General features: G+C 45.2%; 1 long non-coding RNA gene across 1 annotated transcript in view; it reads right to left on the bottom strand.

Annotated features, from left to right (window-relative positions):
- LOC139055012 (uncharacterized) overlaps positions 1-22,672 on the bottom strand; it is a 90,554-nt gene that overhangs the window by 41,218 nt on the left and 26,664 nt on the right. The window lies entirely within an intron of this gene.

The following is a 22,672-nucleotide window of genomic DNA, read 5'->3' as shown; positions in this document are numbered from 1 at the left end:
GGCGCACGGAAGACGAGTCTTGTTGATGACACCACGGCAGGAAAATGCGCGTCGACGTCGATGTAAGCACAGGTTGCGCCAGGAAGATGCGCGGAAACGTATTCGAAGCCGGTGGGTGTGTCCGTTGATAGCGCCAACAGGAGTCCGATAGCAGCCTGCACAGGATAGAGGCAGAAGTTACGGGCCATGCCGAAAGTGCTGCTCGAGTGCCCACTGAAGGTGACGATTCCAGGGAAGCCGTTTAAATGTGCCTTGATGGATGATGCTGTGGTCGATGTGGTTGGCGCACGGAAGACGAGTCTTGTTGATGACACCACGGCAGGAAAATGCGCGTCGACGTCGATGTAAGCACAGGTTGCGCCATGGAAGATGCGCGGAAACGTATTCGAAGCCGGTGGGTGTGTCCGTTGATAGCGCCAACAGGAGTCCGATAGCAGCCTGCACAGGATAGAGGCAGAAGTTACGGGCCATGCCGAAAGTGCTGCTCGAGTGCCCACTCATATGTTTGCATATGTTTAAATTCTGGCCCAAAGTACGTGGGAAATATTGTATACAAGCTGCTCGTGCGAACCATGACCAAGGGCAAAATGCAGCCTGTAGGGCTGCCTTGGAAGCTCCGTCTCTGTACAACTCAAGCTTTCTCATATCACAAACATTGAGTAGAGAGGACGCTATACAAATCCATCGAGAACAAGCACTTACACTACGCAATGATGCTATCCGACGCCACGTGGTGAACAGACGTGAAACACCAGCGTGTCAAGTATGTGGCAAATACCCCCAACGCACTCCATACTCATTGGGAATGCCACAGAGCACATTCTTTTCCACACTTTTTAATTCGTTCGAACATCCCGCCCTCCCATCCCTACACCTGTGAGAGCTGGACCGCCCCACCGTTGCAAGCGCTACGCCCGACACTACGGTCACCGCTGGTAGCCCAGATGAAGTTCATCGTAGGTCCAGGCAAATGGACTACCAAAACCGGGGACTCAGCTGGACTCAGACAGCGACCACCACTCTCGGGCTAACAGTCCGCAAAAAATAGTTTATCTCTCTTTCATGTTACGACAACGGCAGCAGCAGTACTTGCGGGTCTTCAAGGTAATGTCGATTACGCTTCAAAATTCCTCTAATCGATCGGTGATCTTTACATGATTGTACGTAGCAGAATTCCCATTTAGGGCCTCCATTATATTGAATAAATTGCAAAGGTTGGTGAAATTAAGAAGAATTTGCCACAACCACTTTCTTACTTTCCGTAAAATAAAACAGATTTATCATAATTTTGATAACTGGATCTATTGAGCATTTGATGTGTAAATACGTGATATGCTAATTCATAGCTTTAGGTGAATCATTGCTTTGTTTAAAGGGGTTTCGAAGTCTTTCAGAGTTTCAGAGGAGTGTGCAATATATGGATGTCGTCCGTTTTTAGATATCCCAACAAATTCTTTTTACAGAATTATCATCTCGTTTTTTTATTATGAGTTTGATGCTTCATTTTGTTAATATTGTCACGGCATCATTGATCTAGAGGAGCGTCGATGAAGAAGATGTTTTAGTGCGGTGCGCGCTCTCGACGAAACTGTTGATCACCCAGAGTGGGTACGTGCCAGTATTTCCCAAGGATCTGCATCTACATCTACATATAGTGTGCTGTGCTTGATCGCCTTGTAAATATATTGTACACGTTTTCCTTTTGTGTCTTCCTTCACGTAACATCTTCACGGAAGTGCTGTGGTTTGAGGCAAGATGGAGCTCCGCAGCAGCCGCCAAGTCGCCATTCTAGGCGCGTCTACCGGATCTGCATTTGAGTCAGCCGCGGCCGCCATGCCCGTTATGCATTCTGGCTCCACCCAGTGATTCTGCGACCTTTTCCGGCACTGACGGCGGCGCCGTCGCTATATTGCAGGTGGGAACCGACCTACGTGCTTATCACTGTCATACTTTATCTAAAGGAAACTGCGAAGGCCTGGTTCGATTATAGCGATGCGGAGCGCACGCGCCAGGAGTGCGTGCAAGACTAAACTTCGCGAGCTGTGCGGCCAACCTGCAGACTGGCAGCGTGCTGCCAAGAAAGAACTTGCCTCGCATGTGCAGACGTCCACCGAGTCGCACCTGACGTACATTCAGGATATGCTGGTTCTTTGACAAAAAGTTGGCGCCAGGAAGACAGACGCCGATAACGTCGCGCACGTACTCAATGGGATCGCGGACGATTCGTTTAGCCTGTTAGTTAACGAGATTATTACTGAATGCCAACACTTCTAATATGCTAAAAGACGACGCATCGCGTAACACGTCCATGTTCCGAACGAAGCTTCGAATTCAGTGTGAACATCAACGTATTTTGCTATCTTCAGCAACGGTTCTAAAAAAACTGATGGCCTCAAGAATCTACTCCATATATACGGTCGGTGCACTTTAACATTTTCGGGATCGCTGAGATGCCCTCGACTGATGATTGAAGGGTCGGCTGCCTCCGTGCATTCTTAAGAGAGACTCGTTGGGTGGACATGTGACAACGAGCCACAGTTACACTGTAGGAGATGCTCAGGCGGAGCCTTTGCTGGCCTGGATCACCAAGCTAATTACCAGCGTGTTGCTCCAACCCAACATCACAGATTGGCCTTACTCAGCAAGAAACTGACCGAGAACACGCGTCAAACCCCGAGAAGGAAGCCGTAGAAGGTTTCGCCTTATTAAAGCAATTCCGCACTCGAAGGATTCCATTTGTTAGGCGGAGGATATTTATGTACAGTTTGTTGTTTCACTGTGCAACCTAGCTACCATTCTGGAGTGGCAGATACCCATTATGGAACATTAGCAAAGGAGGGGCACACACCGAGTGGCACATATCGAATGGCTAACTCACAGCAAATCAAGTACATCAAAGAAGCCGCTGAATATAGTGCGCTATTCAGTTATGAGGTTTGTCTGCATTAGACATGCTTATACGGCCGGCATGATATGTTCACGTTTTAGGTGGTAAATTATTTTTTATTACGCTGAACAGAGGTGCTCTTACTTGCACTACAATAACGGTCAGCATACATTATTTATTTTGCTGGGACTTGCAGTTTCGTATATATATATATAAATATATATATATATATATATATATATATATATATATATATATTCGGCAATGAGCCACCTCATGCTAAAAAGCCAGGTATGAGCGTAAAAAGCCCAAGTTCGGAAAATAATCCTTCGCAGATGTATGCCAATCTGAGCAACTGATTCACCAAAGACAGCGAAGCTTTGTAAGTGACTTCGTTCACCTTGACGGAGCACTAGGTGCCTGTTCACTGGCTGTTCGTAGTGGCAGCTCCCACGCAAGCTGCGTTGCAACACCACGCCATGAGGTTTCATTGCCGCAGCCGTGCAAGCTCGTAGCTGACAGCCGACGCGGAACCGGTAAAACGTGATGTGAATGAAAAAAAAAAGTGTCGGACTGCTGGTTCACCATCGCGTACATATTCAATGAATTCTAATCACATTTATCTGCTCGGGAAGTGAGACAGCCATCAGAAAAGCTACCGCTGCGCACACGTTACGCATATCAAACATCTTTAATACGTTGTTTACCGTTGTCCTCGCACAAAGGCAGTCACGCTCGACTGAGCTAGCAAGCCTTGATTATACTATATAGCTGCTATATATATAGCAGCAATTTACATATACCAGCTGCTGTATTTTTATTTATTTATTTATTTACCTTCAAGGCCATTAGCATTACACAGGGGAGTGGGAAAAAATACAATCATAAAGACAACAATAAGGTGCAGTGAGTTACAATAACGATTTCAAACAGGCATGAACTTAAACAATGGTGGTTAGTTCCTTGCGAAAAGGTTGGTTAATGATTGATGCAATGGGAGCAGGAAGGTGGTTCCACTTCATTGTTGTGCGCGGAATGAAATATTGGGGAAAAGTTTTTGTTTTACAAAATGGAATACCTATACCTTAAGGCGATGATCAGTGCGATGGGACATATATTGCGGTGATAGAATAAATTTGGCGTGAAGAGTGGTGTGGTAGTATATATACCAGCAAACCAGATGTGTCTTTTCCGTTTAACCTCCTTGCCTTTCCCATATCATTTCATTCTCCCTTGACGCCCACTGAAATCGCGATATCGCACACCAAAGATATATCCAGTCTACAGAAATAACTCTGCGTGACCACATATTTCACGAGCACACTGAAACACAATTGTAACATACTGTTATATGCTGTTTATTTTCTTTCATTTCTTTTCTTGAGTTGAAACAAACTTTTTAAAAGTCAGATGGAGCATGCAGAACGCTCGCAATTCGACCTCTTCAAGTAACCAGCCGCGGTGTCGCAGTGACAATGACGTTCTGTAGCTGAGCATAAGGTCCCGGGTTCGACTCCTGGCCGCAGCCGCCGCATTTATATGGAGGTAAAATGCAAAAATGGCCGTGTACTTAGATTTGGATGCACGTTAACGAACCCCAAGTGGTAAAAAAATATTTTGGAATCCTGCACAACGGCATCTCTCAAAGCCGCACTATGTTTGTTTGGGTCGTTAAACCGCGTTAATCAATCGACTTGCTCAGGTAGGTCATCCGAAGGGGTGTATCTTGCTTGCACAAGAAATCCCAACGTCCTGGTAGCTAATAATCGAGATTCGCTAAATGACTTTGATTATTTACTTTCGGGCAAATGTTGCACTTGCGACATTGAAACCGAGCAGTTGTGTGAAGACGTGTTTGCTTAACAGAAATCGTAACACTAGTCCGACTTTCAGTACTGGCTCAGAAAATCTCCTAAAGGATGCATTGGAGTTACAGTTAAGTTTGTTCCGAACTGCTAGTGGGACGCCTTCGGAAAAATGTAAACTGCGACGTCAATGTACGTAGTACTTCGTGGAACATTTTAAAGACAGATATCTCGTATACAGTGCTAGGCTTATCAATTCTGTTAAGCAGATATGACTTCGCAGCTGGGCGTATTCAATTTCTCAGTTGCCACATAGGCGATTAAGTGAATAATGAAAAGGTTAATTAGTGAATGCTCCTATTTATCTACCTGGACGTTGCTATTTCTCGTGCAGATAATTTCCGCTAATTTTAAAAGTCCGTCCTAAAGGCGAAACAACGCTATTATAACGAGATTGTTCGAGCTAATAAAATAAAGAAAAAAAGAAAACAGGTAGTATAATAGATTTCACCGATTTCGGGGCCTCGCAGTAAACTTAAACATTGCCTAACGATTGGGCGCACGGTCGACATATTTCATTGCATGCACGTGTACATGGTCTGCACACCTAGAGTTTTGCAACATATCAAGAACACGGTGCTTTGCGCGTGCGGCGATGACCAGGAGGCCTCTGTGGAACACGTGATAATTTTTTCTCTTCAATATTATGGGCAGCGAGAGTCGCTGCTCGCTCGTTAAGCATTTAATGTCGGCGCCATATCATTGAGTGTGCCTATCTCCTGTGCCCTGACCAAACCTTCATAAACAGACGGACAGGCGCTCCTCAAAGCCCTTCGAGACTGTTGCAGCCGACGATCTAATTTATTCTCTCAGTACTGGTGGTAACTGAAACGCTTCTGCTCCATGTCATGTTAGTAGACGTCCACTCCGCTGTTTCGAGCGTTCTCTCACAGCTGCATGTGTGACGACACCAATCGTTGTTGTCGTCGTTATTATTATTATTATTATTATTATTATTATTATTATTATTATTATTATTATTATTATTATTATTATTATTTGGAAATGCTGCGCGAAAATGTGCTAGTGGTTCACCGCATCCGGCCGGTTGCATAAAGCAGAAAAAGTGAGTACACATTCGACGTCAAAAGCCACTCACAATGTGACCATGCCTTCACCATATAAAAAAAAAGGCTCTCGCCATGTTTTTGTGTCACCCATGATGACCTGCGTATAAGTAGGAAAGTGCGGTGTTTTCTATTTTTATTCTCTTTCTTTTTCTGTTGCCTTTTCTTCATTGATCTGTTGCAAAAGAGCAGCCACGTTTTTTTTTTTTTTTTGGCATTGATGGTAGGACTGTCGACATTTATAATATGCGTCTCTTTAACACGGCTGATCCATTTTCTGTGCCATTGTGCAATTTGTAGAACCGCGTTATTAGACGTTTGTATCATAGCAAGAACATGCAGCTTGCGTACAAAATAGTTTCTTAAATCAAATAAGAGCATTCCTGGATTCGGAGGCCCCATCGAGCGAGGCGGCCCGACGGGTCTTTGAGGTTGGACAACCAGCAAAGAGCGTGATGATCCGTCACCACGTCAAAGCGTCGACCGTAGAGATATGGACGAAATTTTTGAACAGCCCATACGATAGCCAGGCACTCTTTTTCTGTGACTGAGTAATTGGCCTCAGGCTTCGTGAGGGCACGACTAGCATAAGCGACTACGTATTCGGCAATAGTGTTCTTGCGTTGTGCGAGCACGCCACCAAGGCCGACACCACTGGCGTGAGTGTGAAGTTCTGTAGGTGCGCTTGGATCAAAATGGCGCAAGACTGGCGGAGACGTGAGGAGGTGACGAAGAGTCGTAAAGGCATCATCAGAGGCTTCCGACCAAGCAGAAAGTTCATTGTCACCTTGAAGAAGTTGGTTAAGTGGTGCGATCACTGTAGCAAAATTGCGAACGAAACGTCGAAAATAGGAGCATAGGCCAATGAAGCTGCGTAGTGCTTTCAAGTTAGTGGGCTTCGGAAATTCGGATACGGCGCGAAGTTTATCAGGATCAGAAATAATGCCTTCTTTGGAGACAACGTGACCTAATGTAGTCAGTTTTCGAGCTGCAAATCGGCACTTTCTTAAGTTAAGCTGGAGACCAGCATTCCGGAGACAGGTCAAAACTTGATGTAAACGCCGAAGATGGGTCGGGAAATCAGGGGAAGAGACAACGTCGTCGAGGTAGCAGAGGCAAGTATGCCACTTCAGGCCACGTAGGATGCCGTTCATCATGCGTTCGAAGGTGGCGGGCGTATTGCACAGACCGAACGGCATCACAGTGAATTGATACAAGCCATCTGGTGTTACAAACGCGGTTTTAAAACAGTCAGCGTCAGCCATGGGCACCTGACAGTAGCCAGAGCGGAGATCTAAGGATGAAAAAAACTCCGCTCCTTGCAAACAGTCAAGTGCGTCGTTAATACGTGGCAACGGGTATACAACCTTTCGGGTAATCTTGTTAAGCCTTCGATAGTCGACGCAAAATCGTATGGTGCCGTCTTTCTTTTTAACTAGGACGACTGGTGATGCCAAAAGACTACTAGAAGGCTGGATGACACCGCGATTGAGCATATCGTTCACCTGGTCATTGATAACGCGTCTTTCAGTCTCTGATACTCGGTATGGACGCCTGCCGAGTATCGGCGGTAGGCGTCCCTACCGCCGATAGTATGGTGTCCCTACCGCTGACACCACGCTGTCGAATTGGTGCATGGCTCCCAGTGTCGATAGTGTGCGAAACAATCGTTGTGCGGCCGAGTGATGTTGCTTGGAAGTCAAAAGACGAAGAGAAGCCTTGGAGCAAGCGAAGAAGTTCGTCGCGCTGCGTCGTCGTAAGGTCACTGGCAATAGCCGGCGTAAAAGAACGTGGTAGTGACTGTGGACGCGATGCCTCGAGAGCAGCAATATAAGTGGAGTCGTCCATCGTGTCAAATATTGAAGATGAGGTCAGTGACTCTGCTCTGCCAAGGCTTTCACGGCGGCGTAAAGTAATTGGTTCAGCCGATGGGTCGGAGACGCACATGAGAGAGGCGCCAGCTTGGAACTCGAGGACGACGAACGGCAGTGGTAGTGAACGGCGGCGAACTAAGAGTTCAGACGGAGTGAAGAGTACTGTGCCGTCATCTACATAGTCACAAGAGATACTGACAAGGGTGGAAGACCAGGCAGGTATAACGGTGTCTTCTGAAACAGAGATTTTGCGGCAATGGTCCTCATGGTCAGTGATAATATCAGTCGAAAACTGAAACAGCTCGATTTCGGCGCGGGCGCAGTCAATGATCGCATGATGTGTGGAGAGAACGTCCCATCCTAATATGACGTCGTGTGAACATGATGGCAACACGATGAATTCTATGATATAGAGGACGTCCTGAATTACGACACGAGCAGTGCAGACGCCAGATGGCTCGACGTGCTGCGCGTTGGCAGTTCGAAGAGACAGTCCAGAAAGCGGCGTCGTCACTTTTCCTATCTTGCGACAAATACGGGCATCTATCGCTGAAAGTGCAGCGCCGGTGTCGACAAGTGCTAGCGTCAATGTTCCTTTTATTGCGACTTCGATAACGTTCTTCAGGGAAGTGTGAGGCCTTATACATTTCGCTGGCACCGCAGTTCTCGCCTCCTGAACTGCGATATTTAGTTTTCCTGGCGCAAAGGGCTCCGACGCTGGTGCATGGGGGAAAGCGAGCGGCGGCGAGGAGAAGGTGAACGGCGAGCGGCGGAGAATGCGGTGTCGACAACAGGAGCAGATTCAAATATGTCCGAATAGTTGCGGCGTTGTTTGAAACGTGGCGCATATGGACGCACATTGTTGGGGACGTTCGGTGTAAAGAGGCAACAGTGACGTCCTACGTGTCCAGCACGGCCACAATAAAAACAAATCGGGCGATTGTCGATTGCGCCAATGATCTTGAGGTCGTGCATACTGCACCAGTGGCCGGACTGGAGCGGATATGGGCGGGCGCAAAGGCGGGTGAAGGGGACCGTAGGTCTGTGGTGCAGGTCTCGAAGCGACTTCGGCGGACGTCAGGGGAGCGGCAACCGGAGCCTGCTGCAGAGAATGTGGAATGTGGTCGGCCACCTGCTCCTTGATGACAGATTGGAGAGCGGGCGCCAACGGAGAATTCGAGTGGCCGTGTGTAAGGGGAATCACAGAAAGCTGACGAGCCACCTCTTCACGGACGAACTCCTTGATCTGTAGCAGTAGCGACGTGTTATCCGGGGAAACAGCCAAGCTCGACATTGAAGTCGCCTGAGGAGGAGATTGGCGGGTGGCTAGGCGTTGTTTGCGGAGTTCGTCGAAGCTTTGGCAGAGACTGACGAGTTCAGAGACTGTCGCCGGATTTTTCGCCAACAGCATCTGGAAGGAGTCCTCTTCAATGCCTTTTAAGATATGGCGGATCTTCTCGGCATCAGCTATTGTGACGTCAACGCGGTTGCAGAGGTCGACAACATCTTCTATATAACTTGTAAATGTCTCCCCGCACTGTTGCGCACGACTGCGCAAACGTTGTTCGGCACGAAGCTTGCGAACGGCGGGGCGCCCGAATACCTCCGTCACGTTAGTTTTGAAGGCTGGCCATGTCGTGAGATCCCGTTCATGGTTGCGGTGCCACACGCTGGCGACACCACTCAAATAAAACGATACGTTATTCAGTTTTTTGGTGTCGTCCCAGTGGTTGTGGATGCCCACCCGGTCGTAGTCAGTGAGCCAGTCTTCTACGTCATGGTCTTCGGTACCGCTGAAGATGGGTGGGTCGCGTTGACGCAACGGGCCGGGGCAGACCACGGTAGTCATTGGGGCAGCGGGCTGTGGTTGCGGTGGTCCTACTTCCGGCATAACGAAGACAGGCTGCAGTGTCCGGTTGCGAAGTTCCAGAATTCCGGTTGTACCCCACACTTCCACCAATTGTAAAGGGGGTTTATTCGGGTCGTAGAGAAGCAGCGACCAACGCGGCAACAGCAGGTAGGGCGCAGCCAGCGAACGAACTGGGTACGAGCCACGCGATGGCGACGGGGCTTTTTCAGCCTGCCGATCTTCTTCGTCACAAAATATTTACCGTTGTTTCAGTTCAGCTAAGATATATCCTGCGGAATAAAAGCTTAGTGGGTATGGAAAAAATAATGGATACCGGGCATACACGGCAGCAAGGAAATAATGTGACATTTAAGGAAAACTATTTAAGTTGCGCGGTTTAACCCGTTCAATTCCCCAGAGCAATTCAAGGCCTATGTAATATGCTGTATAGTGGAGGGGCAAGACATCCAGATCAATCTTAGACACCGTTTTTTTTTTCTTTCTTTCTCTTAAGCACCCAAAGCCCAGTAGACGAGAGCGCTTCTATTTCGTCCCCAGAGGAATACGCATCCGCCGCCGCAAGGAATCGAACCAGCGACCCCGAGCTCAGCAGCACAACGCCATAGCCACTACTGCACTGTGGCTGGTAACACTGTAATCACACCTATGCGGCGCTTATACTATACATCTAAGGGATCGCGGAGCTCTTGCATGAAATACGTTAGTTCAGCCTTTCATATATATAATGTTTCATTCTCCGAAAGAAGCGTGTTCTTAAAGTGAGCGAGTATAATGAAGTTAATCCTGGCATCTGAGCTGCTTTAGGGGCGTTCTGTGTGTGCCACGTTAAAAAAAAAGACAGCGCGAAAACCAATAATAAACGCGTAATTAACGCGATGAACAATACGAGCGCCATTCTCTTTGTTTCATTAACTTTCTTTTTGCGTTTTGCTCATCTTTTGCTCCAGTCTTATATCGCACCATTCACCAACTAGCCCACACCAAGTTGTTTCGAATGTCATGGCGCGTAAGGGCAGGTATCAGATATATAAATATATATATATATATAAATATATATATATATATATATATATATATATATATATATATATATATATATATATATATATATATATATATATATATATATATATATATATATATATATATATATATATATATATATATATATATGCGTGCGTGTGTGTGTGTGTGAAGGAGTCAGACTACTGGCAAGACATCACGAGCCGCACTGTGAAGTAAACGTGTGGGGCTTTACATCGACCTCCTCAACTACACATGCGAGCACTTCACTTAAGGCCCGACCTAAAGGTGCAGCATACTTCTCGCCATTTTAGAAATGCCTAACACAGTCCGAACACAATTGCGTCGCATTGTCTCAGCAGGGGAAAGCAGCACTCGCGGTTGAACGTTTTGCTTTCGCCGATTCGCACGTCGCACCTCCTTTCTCGCTTGGCGAGCATACTCGTCCGTACCGTACTTCCGAGGTCTACCGCACGATCCGCTAGGCTCCGGGCGAGCGTCTTCCGTCGCCATCTCTCTGGCTTCGCAGTCGACAGGCGCCACAACCGCCGCCGTCGCCGCGTGACGTCAGCGACGCAACGTCTGCGCGCGCCGCTCATTCCCCTCTCCACCCGCTGCTCGCTCAGAGAAGCTCCCGTGTTTTTTTTTTTTTGCACCACTGGACAAGACACCGCGTTTTTTCAAGGCCATCGCGCAACGAGCCACTTAAGCGCTTTCTCGTAATCAAGATTCATGTAAAACATATTAATTTTGTCTGCTTTATGTGTACTATCAGATGCAATTCACAGAATTGTGATATTATTTTTCATTGCTGAGTTACAGAGTTGTAAACTTTATAGTTTCGTTTTCTGAAAATGTTCAATTTCTGCCAATTTCTAATAAAACATTGACGACCTAACTGAAAAATTCGAGACCGACAGTCACTAGATTTTAATTTTTCCTTTTAAGTGCAACTAACCTCGTCAAATCTGGTGCAGTGGCTGCCGAGAAAACCGAATTCTCCCTTCACATGTATTTAGATAGGAGCACCCGAGCTAAAGCTTCCTCTTAATATTATCGCGTGAGTATCGACCGCACCATTGAGTATCACACAATTACCAGAGGGAGCTGTGGCGCGGTAGTGTCTAGGGGATCTGCAAGCAGGGCAGTTCAGTCAGCATGGGAATGATGGGCAGTACATGAATTTGCTTAAACTTTGTCCTTCTAGCTTTAAATGGCGCCTTGACTTCGCGAAGTTATCGTTTTTTAGAGAGTACTTCGATAGAAATAATCAGACAAACATTATTAAAATTGTCGTGCGGCTGGATTCGAAAACTGGAGCTGCAGCACAGCAGCCCAGTATTGAAACCATTACGCCACGGACGACTGGACAAGCAGAAGCACTGCAATTAGCAGAAATTATGCGTGCTTGCAGAGTCTTATTATATTCTGCAGTAAAAAAAATATAGATTGCTTTAAAATTTCGGGCAATTTAAGTCCAGATAAAGCGTAAGAAACGGAGAAACAAGAGCATCCGAAGCCCCAAGCATGAAGGTCAGGGAAATCCATGTACTACCCATCAACCCCATGGTGGCTGACCGATCGCAGCGCCAGACTTCTGTCTAGTGAATGTAGGAAACTCTACGGACCGCAGGGCACGCCAACCCCTTACAAGAGCGAGAAGTGGCAACGATAGCAGGCGCAGGCACACATGCCATGAATTTCCAGTGCGAGTGACGTTGTTCGCTTCAGGAGTGCGCACGCCCCGGCTTTGTTATCTGTCAGGAGCCATTGTGCACCGCCACATACAACCAGGTCACGTAGCCAAGAGTCTTTGCAACCATATAGATTCTGCTTCCTTTATAGCCAACCTCGTAAGTGCTGGTCAAGTTCATTTCCTTCTTGTGTCTTCCTTCCCTGGCACATGTGCGGGCTTCAGTAATGGAAAAGAAAAACGAAAATCGCAATGCAGACGACACATCTGAGTTGTACACCTGCACTCACACCTATATTTTTGTAAGCAAGGCGGCGCAGATAACTCTGGTAGTTCTAAACACTGTCATTAGACTCTGTAGATAACTCTGTCGTTGTAAACTCTAGTAGGGTCTGTGTCCTCCTGAAGAGAGCTGCATAGCACACTACATGTATACTCGCACTGGAGAGGGCTTTGCGCGCTTGGGCACACTGTCACTGATCTCACCTCTCCGCGCCGTCACTAGGGCGCTGACATACCGCGAGGTCGATGCTCGCGCGATATTATTAAAACTCCACGAAGTTGTACGCAGTGGCCAAACCAATAGCAAGCTCCCCGAAAAATTTGAACTTTTATGTGATTCCAGTGGCTCCGCCAGATGAAAAATACTTAACCCAGTGGAGTGCCACCACCACTCTCCCACTAAAAGTTATTTGTTAGTATAGAGCATGCCCAGCCCCCACCCTCCATCCCGTCACTCTCCCCATCCCCGGCCAAGTGGCTGCCCCCCCCCCCCCCCCCGCCCTTCTTTCAGAAAAGATTTTTCGCTATGCCACTGACTCCACCAGTATTAGGATTTAAACTGAATGTAACATTTCTTTCTGGATAAAATGACAACGGACATTTGTCTTTTAAAGCCTTTAAAAGACGCACACACGCACGCACGCACGCACTGAAATCACTACGACTCTATAGTTACCGCCGAATCAGTGCCGATGTGGCGCAACATGGCTTTGTTGGCTGTGCGTACGAGTACCGGTAAGGCCGTGCCAACCTCGACGAAAAATTCCAGACTTTCCAGTGTGCCATGAGCAGGCTGGGTCACCGGAATTTTACATAAATTGAGGTCCTAGGAGCATTGCCTCAGCGCTCGTCAGCCCAGAAAGCCACATGACCTCCTGTACAGAAGCAGAAAGCGACATGCTTGAGTGTCCGACTGTGACGCGCTGCACCTTGACCAGTGCGTGTGATTAATCTGTCTTCTCTCTCTTCCACTGCTCAATCATCCTCCTGACATGTCGGGTAGCAAAGTGGGCAAGGTCTGGTTAACATCATTGGCTTTGCTTCTCTCTCTCTCCATCGAGTACTGTCATTGAAATGGCCTCGAAATCTGCTCCTTCTTGGTTAGCATGAAATAAAGCAGTCTAGACCCGCATATGACGGCCATCGGCATGCAGTAAGTTCGCATTCTTAGAAAGAAATAAAAAGGTTGTTCGTTCGAATCACCAACAAATTGGCCGAAGCCTTTCTAAAGCTACTTAAAATGTGTCCTCATTGCTGTTACTACGCGTCAGAAATATAGCTTAAGTTGCATGCAGGGCTCTTCAGGTAGCTGGCAGGACCGTCGCTCAAGTGTGCTCTCTATAATGATTAGTTTGAAATATAAATGAGAGGGCTTTAGACCCTAAAGGTACACATTGGCAATGAACAACGCGTATGGGAGTGAGGGCTGAAGAATCTGAGCTTCTCTCTAACGTGCTCCTCCGATGTGCATTTAAGCAGCGGTGCCCAGGAACACTCTAAAGGCGCTTTGCAGAGAGCTGCACGCCGTTTTTATTGCCGCCACCTAGCGCGAATGTTGTTTAGACACTTCCGGAAAGCGCCATGAGACTGTTGTGATCAAGCCGGCTTGATGAGGTCATGTAATTTCAGTAAATGTAAAGCACAACTCTTTCTGTTTCACGTCCGAACGAGTTCACTCGTTTTCGCGAGTCATCCCGAACTGATGAGAAGTGACGACATTAATTACTACGTCGACTTTATTATGGTGTTTGCAAAGTAACGAAACGTGGCGAGCATTCAGTGACACTTTCATTATGCTCGGTAAGTGAGGCTCACACGTTACGAGTATAACGAAGGGAATAATTCAAGAAATTACCTCTGCGACTTAAATTGTGGCATTGCACCAAGAAGAACTGGGTACGAATCGAAGAAAGCAACTGTCACGTCTTGACGTTCTACGGATTTGAAGAGATCCTGTATGTCTCTGTGTAAAAAACAATCATGAAGTGACTGGGCTGACAATGGGCTTTTAAAAGAAAATACAAACCATATACGTTTTAATCTCGTTGTAAAAACACAAAAACACAAAACAGACTGGTGCAATTTTGGAGAATCGTAGCTCAATTTCTAGCGAAGCAATTTCTTTCGAGTGGTTGTATTAACAATTTTCCAATATCCCCCAATAAATCACAGAATATCAAACTTTTCTCGCATATAACGACTAACATGGCCACCATTTCCTGCAAACTTAAACTCAGTTCTAGGGGAGTATGGTAGCGCCTACCAACAAGCCCACATTGCAACCCTCTTAAGCTCAGTGTTACGTTCAGTTCTGTCAGGACACTGTGACAACATTCGTATAACGCTTGTACAATGCTTGTACAACGCTTTCGAACAGCGGAATAAGTAATTTACTTCGAAGCTTACGATTATCCACAAACTTTAAACTTTGGCTGCATATCACCGCTAACATGCATTTCCGCCAGGTGTGAATATGGCGCCACGTTCAATTCACCATGAATGCTGGGGAAGCGTTGCGTATGACGGCTGTATAACTCTTTCAAGCAGTTGAATATATAATTTACTTTAGAGGCCGTAGTCAATCCACACACTTTAAATTTCGCGTGCACACTAGCCAATAAAATGCGCCCATCTTGTTCACCAAATCTGTATTCGCTGCCAGTAATAGTTCTGTCACGTAGCAGGAAAGGTTTCGAGATGGTCCGTAAAATCGATCTAAAACATCTAAAACGATCTGGAACGCTTGCGTAAGTAACTTACCTCCACCCTCCTCCCCGCTCTTCCCACACACACAGACGTTGCAATAGCCTGACACAAACATGATCGCATGTTCGTTAACGCTTTGAAGATGCTCACACGATGCTTGGTTAACCTCCTTAGCTTTCCTTCCTCCTTTCTCTCTCAAACAAAGCTTGAAAGCGATCTACCTGCACGATCCTTCGCATAACATCGATTCCCTGTAATATTCACTGTAATATTTTTTTTCCGCTGACGCCATGTATTCCTGATCGCTTGTCATTTTTTTTTATTTTCTATTCCATTTATGACGTTATCCCCCCGCGAATAGTCACAATTCTTCGGGCCCCATCCTATTAGTCCTCTGTCACGCGACGTCATGAAGACGCGCGAACTTGCCAGCTCAAAATGACGTGAATACATTATACATTCTTATGCTAAACAAAATAAAAAAAAATATTTCCGATTCTACGCCTTTGTCAGCATAGCCTTTCTTTAGTGGTCAAAATTTTTCCGGCCTCAGCCACTTTGTCTGTCTGTCACTCGTTACCACAAAAACTCACTACGTCAAGGCGACGTGTATGTACTGCCCATGCATTTTTATCCTGAACAAAAAATGATTTTTTTTTAGTGGCCTGAGACTGGACCTGCACAGGAAGGAATAAAAGATGGCTGGCCGCCGATCGCTCTGGTTCCGGCTCTTCGGAGACGCTAGCGAGGACTAATTTATCTGCGCATAATAAAAAGTAGTTTCAATGTGGACCTTCAAGCGACCATTACAGTATATTCTAAGGACAACACCACGCTCCTTTCTATAGGATATGCTGGTGCGCAACGAAGTTGCGTCAAACGGTGTCTGCTCATCTCATTCTACTGTTTCATGGTTTCCCCCAGCTTCATTGCAGCAAATACAATACCCCTCGTTGCAAAATAACCTGAGTCATTCAGACCTCAATTCATGCAACTAGCAGCTCTTTGGGCAAAAATAACGCAAACACGGCTTTTAGTACAACCGACCAGTTGTTTCCACAGCGGCTGTCATCTTGGTTGTATGCTAGTCGTAGAAATGAGTAAATACTGGTCGTTTCTTTAGGATATCCCATGCTTGTTGCCAATGAAGTTTGAGCACCTGCAGTTTTTGGAGCTTCTGACAAAGTGTGCTTAAACTCGTGTATAATTGGTTGCGATCTACGGCTTCCACCACAAAAATGTGTTATCATTATGATTGTAGAACCGAAATTTAAAAGCAGTGCGTCGACATATTGCCACAAATTTGGACAGAGTAGAAGTAACAATCTCAGTCAAGCTTTCTGAACTGCACGTGGCCTTTCAGCTATTTATACGCTTACAGGTGAATATGATCCCCTCTTCAAGTTGGCAGCGTAATGAATGGTTTGGTATATTCTTTGTCGGCATTGCGGATTGCAGCCTACCAAGAAAATGTCGCCACGTTGAAAGTCGGTACGTCAATCTGCAAGAACTAGCACAAGAAAGCACATTCATTACGGCTTTTCCCGCTAACCAGCCCAGACGATAGCAATTATGTGGATACTCCTGTAACCTGTAGCATCGGTCACTGGTTATACGTATGTCTACATTTTTTATATTTTGTTGGTAATATCATGTTTCGACAATACGTTCAAGATGTATCACGTGACGGTGGTACAGGACAAGTACTTGATTTAGTATTATGGAACATTCAAAATATTATATCGGATGTGAAGTGCTGCCCGATTTAGTTGAGTATCGTATTTCGACTGCTAATGTTGGAGTTGAGAATGTGTCAGTGCCAAAAAAGCCACCCTGAAAAATAAACGTGTAAACGTATAACAGGGGTGATCTCGGGGCATGCCATTTGAGCCATATTTTCTAACTTTTGTTGCTTGAGTAACAGCTGTAGAAACTGCTTATGGACAAGCTTTTTGAGTTGCATGACACTTTTCTTCGTACCCACATCTTTTCATCTAAGCGGTCAAGGTACAAGTCCTCTTAAACCAACTGCGCGCAAACCGGGTTTTCGCCGCTTTTCCTGCTCTCGTGCTCAGCGAGTATCCTCGCCACGAGGACGCGGGTCTAGCCTGCACAAACATTCGCACAAGAGCGACAGTACCTCACAGTAGACCTCATTTATATTTCTTCCGCCAAAGCATGTACACGTGCGAGCTCAAGGAGGGTTTCTTGCTTCGTTTATTGTCTACCTCGTATATCGCCCTTTACCGTTTGTGAGCGTACGTTTCGTTTTGATGTTCCTTGGAGATCTCGCACTCGTGGAAGACCTTCCGATGCGCTTAGTATTCCCATCGCAAGCAAGCCAGTTGATCCACGCCGTTTCATTAAAATTCCGCTCACTCACGGACTTCTTCTCGCGCATCATGATGAGACAGTAAAACTTGTAAATAGGCGTGGGCAGCAAGAGCTCATGTGCTAATGCGCCGTGATGGAAGAAAAAGAAAGTTGGCTCTTAGATTGGCGCTACAATATGAAAAATATTTGTGAGCTCGCAGTATTAATTGCCCACGTAGCGCAGCAAAGTTAAATAGAGTATCTTGCGGTGAAATGCGAGCAATAGTAAAGTGATATTAGTTTGCATAGCTGTTATGCTCGCAATTCGATTACAGTTATAAAAGAAGAAGCGAACGGCAATATTCTGAACATGTCCGAGAGAAGTAATAGGATAATCTTGACACCAGTCCCACACTGCTGACGCCTATTCTAGCTTAGGGCTCTCGAAGGGGGGGGGGGGGGGTTGAGGGGGGGTTACACAGAACCGGCTCCAGCTAGCTAGACAAATGATAGCTGCGTGGGAGTTATATTCTGAGTACGAATGCACGAATAAGGTTTTTCGGAAACCGAATCAAATACGAATCAGTAGGGGCAGAAACGAATCTAATGAAATAGTGAATAATTCTCGAATAACAAACAGCCTTTTTTATCGTTATTAAAAAGTTATATAGTCACATCCTTGCATTCACAACATTGGCAAGTCTCTGTCTTCAAACTGCACATTATGGATCACAGATTATTAAAACTATAAGTGGAACAATAGGAACAAATAAGTAGTTTGTTCGCGAACGCATAACTGCTCAGAACATAGGTCTATGTGCATTATCAGAATGAAGGGCTACGAAACATTTGTGTGAGAGCGTTAACAGCTACAGCTTCGAGAGTAAAGCATGGAGAGATGGCAGAGTGAAAAGGGCACTTTTTCTCTGGTAGGAGTGGTGTGGGAGAAAGTACACATAATATATAAACCAATATTGAATTAGAACGTGATTATACTTAATCTGAAAAGAGCATACAAGTGATGCCTCCATATACATATGTATGGTGCGAAACAATATCGATTTCCGAATGTTATATAACAACAAACTTTGAGTGGAAATACTAACGATTTCGCAAGAGTGGTATGGCTCCCTAAGCGACGTAGCATGCTGTACGATGTTATGTGCACAATGCGGTCGGGAGTAAAGTCGAATTTTCGCCTCAGTTACGCATTCTTCTGTGGGCAGTTGACAAAGTGAAATATTCGATATCTACTCGAGAAGTGTCCGCGTTCGCTTTACTTTCAACTAACTAATCGAAAAGTGACTGTTCAACTAGGGAAACCGGATTGAGTAGGATAATATTCGATTAATTAATCTAAAATTACAAATATTCGCATACCCCTAGGTTCCTACCGCCGAAAAGTAGGCCACTTTCGTTTCCCTCTTCCTTTACTATGGTTATGGAGCTTATCACAATTTTATCCCTATTTCATATTTAAATTCTACTTTTCAATAAAACAGCCGTTATTTCTTGGCTTCACCTTGGCTTCATTATAGAATGGATCTACATTGGTGTTTCTAAAGATTGAGCACCCTGGTTCGTCTATTTAATCATGCTGATTGAGCCGATTTGGAAGATTAAAGTCCTTTATTAAATCACTTAGTCAACCTTAAAGCAGTAAACGCTAAAGAATTAACATCAGATTGTTCAACAAAGTATGTTTATTAGCTCCCCATTTCCTTTATGTTGTTCTTCATAAGAGTAGCCGATACTCATGATACCCTTTTGCGTAAGGGTACTCATGATAGAGCATGATAACGACGCAGTAATGTTGAAAAAAGTTTACGAAATAAATTGTGGTTGCCATGCTTATGTTTCTACATTCTCACTACCGCGGTGATAAATTAAGCAGACCTTCGGAGTTACGATGAAGTATCTTGAAGATAATTCACAATCATTTCCTTGGAAAAAAATTATTTTGCGGTAAACTAAATGTGCATTCAACATTTCAGCGAGAGATGACAATGAAGACAGTAACACGGCCCACGATCCGTGCGCGTAGCTGCCCTTACGTTCAGGTGCTTTTAACTTGACGAAGGAAGCGTTCTCGGTGGGACTCGTGAGTTTAAATTCAATGCCTTGAACGGACTCCAGAACTAGTTCTACGGCGAACTCAATCTTGTCGATAGAAACTTTGGAACTGACGTAAACGCGGCGTAAACTGTGCGCGAGAACACTTTTTCTTCTCTCAGAGCGAACTTTTGCCCTGTAAAGGAAAAGGGGAGAAAATTAGGGTGGTAATAATACTGGAACTAAGACTACAGCAGTGATCTCCATTTCTTTTTTTTTCACTTTATTACGTCAGGAAGTGAGGCAACCGTGGAAAATAATACGTCTACTCGACAATATGCTCGGTAATCGAGATAATAACCTGTTTACTGGCTAACAAAGAGGATAGCTTACCTAAAAGTACATTACACAACTTATTGGTACGGTGGTTTAATGGATATACATTCGATGAGAAGTTGATAATAATATGGTCACATTTACAAAACATAACCGACTGCACACGTTGGTAGAACTATTCTCGTAGAACAAGAAGGAAGTATAAAAAACATATTGCTAATTTGCTTTTGAGCCATATACCACAGAAGTATTTTTTTTATCAAAAAGACGCATTGCTGCTTTGAAGTTGCCGTTTTAGCGAGCACAATTGCAAGCCGCCAACAGCCTTTTCGCTCACCGAGAAAGTTTCGCGGTCGCGCTGAGAAGGGCGCGTATGCGTAGGTAGGCATGCTTTTTGCCCCCATGATCCTCTCGGGTGTGAAACTGTCTGTGTCCTTAATGTACCTGCCATGTCTATGAAGAAAACAGAAAGCCACGATGGCTACTGTAACCTGAGGAATAGCGTGCGCTCCTGCAATAAATAGAGTGAGAGACAAACCGCTACTCAGGTGCACACTTAAACACACGTGTCGACTGCTTACACGAATAGTTTCGCTTAGTGATTGGGTCACGGTAAAACAAATGAAAGGTTGCACTCTTGCAGATAATACTGTCACGTGGTGGTGACGTTGAAGAACACAGTAGCAATACTGTGAAAGACAAAACTAACTTTTATTGGGCGAACCTGTGTCCACAAAAACAGGCTACACTTACACCACAACAATAGCGGCGAACACGGTCGGCGACCGTCGAAAATCTGATGAATGGGTCAAGCGCGTCGGCTTTTATACATCAGTTTTCGAATGTTCTGGAGTAATCGCTGGGACCCGCGTGCCTTCCACAAATTTCTACATTATTCGCGTTGCGCACACATGCGATCAGATTACACAAGGTTTGGTCACAGACAGCGGATGGAAGCATCGATAACATTCCAGAAACTTCCGATACATGCAGGCGCGTCCTGAGCTGTGCGATAACATTTGTTAGGCGGTGAATCGTGTCGTCCGATAAAGACAAATACACGTGTAAATACTATCGTCGCCACTATGGCCGTGAGCGGCGCTGCCAAGCACTCTTCGCCATTTGAGGGCCAAGCTGGTTGCCTAAGGGCAAAAACATGCAAGAACATATATTTCCCACAGGATGACGTATTTGTCTCTGGAGCAGTGAAAATCTGGAGACAACTCATCGCATCCTAATGAAAAGCGAAGATATTCTTCGGTCGAAACCAGGTAACGTTCACCTTTCAGAAGCGCTGGGATTACAAGCGAATGGTAGCATCAACCGGTCAGTGGTGGAGATGAGCTAGATGCGCTTAGAGTATTTGAGGGAAAAAAAGTAGGGAAGAGATTCATAGGACCCTATCCGTTACGGGCATAGGTAATTGTACAGGATAGATATAGAGGGTGTTTCAGCGAACACTTTCAAGAATCTTTAATAGTTGCCTGTGGCAGATATACCACAATTCTAGTTCATGAGCTGGTCTACTCGAAGGGGCGTACAATACTTGCACAAAAAATTGATATGCAAAATAGTCTAATTAATAAAAATGCGCTAATTAAGCTTCTAACTAATTACATAATGTCCCATATTGCAATAAACAAATTCTAGCTGTGGAGTTCGCAAGGCGGATCCACTTGGAACAAATTTTCAAGATGACACCAGTTTCGAGATATAAATTGGAGAAGGCGGTACACGCCGCTAATGCGACGTTGTACCGCCTTCATGATCATCATGAGTTGATCATGTTTTAACATTTATTTGCCGCAGTACTAATGCCATAATCATTTTAACATACAGCTCATGAGCTATATATAAATACGGATGATGTTATAACACTTAGTCCCACATCAAGCCACAAGCTCTGTATTTATTTATTTCATTGCGTACTTTTTGTATGAATATATCTCGAGTTTGAATGAAGGTTTGACGCAGACCACTCCACTTATCACGACACCCTGGTTGTTACGTCTGTCTCTAGCAGGAGTTGTTAGAAAGTATCGCTTCGGTGTTTTTTGATTCAATGTGTCCTTTTTGCATGATTATACTTCCATGACTATGAAATTAATATAATGCAGACCACTTTGCTCATTACAACCCCTTGGTAGATACTTCTGTCTCTGGCAGCAGTGGTTAAAAAGAATCGCTTGTTTTTTTTTTACCACGAAAGTATTTTATACCGAGTTCTACCATCAACTAATTCTAACGGATGTGACGTCGGCGCAAACGCGTAACATATGCTCTCTCTGGATGGATGTTACGAGCGTCCCCTATGGAACGGGGCGGTGGGCTGCGCGACCAAGCTCTGGCTACTATACTGCCTAATTTCCTACCTAGGTTAAAGAAGAAAAAAAAAAGAAACAGAAAAAAACCACGATGAATTCCCATAACTAAATTTTCTGACCCCCTATTGTGAACTTTGTTTTTGTACGTCTCAGTTTTTTGTCACTTCCCTACTTTTCTTCCACCAATCTTCCAATCGCTTCTTACTAATCTCTATTGCGGATATGTTTACTTTCCCCCTGCTCTCACTGAATCTAAGGGCTTCAAGGAGACCAGTGGTGCCTAAATCGACCGCTGCGTAGACGTCTTCACATTCTCATAAAACATGCTCCATAGTCTCCTTAGCTTTAACGCAGCAAGCACATGCTTCTTCCTTCTTATA

This window comes from Dermacentor albipictus, chromosome 1 (genome assembly GCF_038994185.2).
Source record: "Dermacentor albipictus isolate Rhodes 1998 colony chromosome 1, USDA_Dalb.pri_finalv2, whole genome shotgun sequence".
In the NCBI taxonomy this organism is placed as follows: domain Eukaryota; kingdom Metazoa; phylum Arthropoda; class Arachnida; order Ixodida; family Ixodidae; genus Dermacentor; species Dermacentor albipictus.
The sequence above is the reverse complement of the archived record's forward strand: the minus strand, read 5'-3'. Positions and strand labels throughout refer to the sequence as shown.